Source organism: Oratosquilla oratoria, chromosome 5, assembly GCF_046742065.1.
Source record: "Oratosquilla oratoria isolate Oo_2021 chromosome 5, ASM4674206v1, whole genome shotgun sequence".
Taxonomy (NCBI): domain Eukaryota; kingdom Metazoa; phylum Arthropoda; class Malacostraca; order Stomatopoda; family Squillidae; genus Oratosquilla; species Oratosquilla oratoria.
In genome coordinates this window covers 35,277,479-35,279,978 of record NC_134781.1, presented here as the reverse complement: position 1 = coordinate 35,279,978, position 2,500 = coordinate 35,277,479, and the positions used below count along the sequence as shown (strand labels likewise).

The 2,500-nt window shown below is 43.6% G+C and overlaps 1 protein-coding gene across 1 annotated transcript in view; it reads right to left on the bottom strand.

The window, feature by feature from the left end:
* The window catches only part of LOC143025459 (uncharacterized), a 262,790-nt gene that overhangs the window by 140,925 nt on the left and 119,365 nt on the right, over positions 1–2,500 (bottom strand). The gene's annotated exons all lie outside the window — the stretch shown is intronic.

Here is a 2,500-nt window from a genome sequence, read left to right as displayed (position 1 = left end):
CAAAGACTAAAAGATCAGTTGGTACATATGTCACCTCAAGTTTGTCTTGTGCGAATATGTGTGATCTTTAGGATCACGTGTTCGACTTGTGATCGATAGCTATTTCCCTCCCGGAAGAGAGCTCAGAGCTCGTATGACCGTTCTATGGGTAAAGCTATGACCTTAGACGCACACATACACCCAACTCCCCGCCCACGAGAGCCCTGGGCAGGATTCGAACCCGGACCGCCGTAGTGACAGTCGAGACCTCTACCAACCGCACCACCGATTCGTGTCGAGCGTTTATGTTAGTGTTTGTGTGTGTGTGTGTGTGTGTGTGTGTGTGTGTGTGTGTGTGTGTGTGTGTGTGTGTGTGTGTGTGTGTGTGTGTGTGTGTGTGTGTGTGTGTGTGTGTGTGTGTGTGTGTGTGTGTGTGTGTGTGTGTGTGTGCGCGCGCGATTCACCATAGTATTGGATCACGCATTTATCTCACGATCGACACCTATGTCCCTCCCGGACGAGAGCTCAGAGCTCGCATGACCGATCTATGGGTAATACTGTGACCTTACACGCACACACACCCAACTCCCCGCCCACGAGAGTTAGAGTAACGACTTGCAGCGCAGCGATACTGAATTTATTTCAGCCCTGGGCGGGATTCGAACCCCTGACCGCTGTGACAGCAGTTGTGGTCACTATCACTGCGCCATAAAGCCTTGTGTGTGTGTGTGTGTGTGTGTGTGTGTGTGTGTGTGTGTGTGTGTGTGTGTGTGTGTGTGTGTGTGTGTGTGTGTGTGTGTGTGTGTGTGTGTGTGTGTGTGTGTGTGTGTGTGTGTGTGTGTGTGTGTGTGTGTGTGTGTGTGTGTGTGTGTGCATATATTCATTATTACACACAGGTACATGATTTACCCCGGTCTTGGAGCACGTGCTTTACTCAGGAAAGACAAATATTACCCTCTCAGGTAGGACCTATTACGCATCCCCTTACGGAAACAGGACTGTAACGGTCTGCGTGTGCATATTTGTGTGTGTATGTGTATGCGTATATGTGTGTATGTGTATGTGTATGTAATGGTATATGTATGTGTTTATGTGTATGCATGTGTGTGTATGTGTATGTGTATGTGTATGTGTGTGTGTATGTGTATGTGTATGTGTATGTGTATGTGTAAGTGTATGTGTATGTGTATGTGTGTACATATGTGTATACGTAAATGTATGTATATGCATATATGTATGTGAGTGGGCATATGTATGTGTATGCGTATATGTATAGGTGTGTGCATGTGTATGTGTATGTATGCGTATATGTATATGTGTATGTGTATGTGTATGTGTATGTGTGTATATATGTGTATACGTAAAAGTATATATATGTATGTATGTGAGTGGGAATATGTATGTGTATGCGTATATGTATGGATGTGTGCATGTGTATGTGTACGTATGCGTATATGTATGTGTGTATATGTATGTTTTTATATATGTATCCATGTGCAAGCATATACTACATTCTGGAATTTTCTTACACAAAACTAACCATATTTCACATTTGTATAAAGAAACCACAGTAGCTAAAGTCTGACTCTGAATTATTAATTCAATATCAAATATTCAGGAATTCCCTTAGACTGAACCGCCTAGATGTAGTTCATTGTATTTATAAAACCTAAAATATTTACGATCCACATGCGACACATATTTGTATCAATACAGCCTATTAATACAATACCTCGATACGTGGATACAGTATGCGTGTACAGGTGATATGAAACACGAATATAAAATACTGTATTTGAATTTCGTGTTTAGATAAACTGTATGATACAGTACGTGGTGGAACTGGTTACAAAATGTGTACAGGAGACGTAAATACAAATATAGTATGTGTATGGGAGATACAGCACATAAATACAGTAGGCGTACAGGAGATACAAAACAAATACAGTAGGCATATAGGGGATACAAACATGAGTACAGTATACAATATGCGTGTATAGGATATAAAAGATATGGAGAGAGTAGTCTATAGGATATCAGAAGAGACACAGTACTGAAATACAGTATACGTATAGAAAATACAAGATTGAAATGTATTTGTGTAGGAAATACAACAAGCCAATACAACATACAGTATACGTGTTTAGGAGATATGAGACGCGGATACAGTAGTGTATAGGAGACACTATGAGCGGGTAAGAGAAGACGTGCGTGCGTGCGTGTGTGCGTGTGTTCGTGCGTGCGTGTGTTCGTGCGTGCGTTAGGCCCTGTTCTTTTCAATATCCACAAGCGCTCCGCAACCTCCCCACGCCCAACACATTAATCTCCCCTCTTTCCCCCATCCCCCATCCAACACTAACTCCTCCTCCTCCTCCTCCTCCTCCTCCTTCTCCTCCTCCCTTCCCCTTTCCTCCTCCTCCTCCTCCTTCTCTTCCTCGCCCACCTCCTCCTCCGTTCTCCTCCACCATCCTCCTTCGCCCTCCTCCTCCTCCTCCTTCTCCTCCTCCTCCTCCTCTTCCTC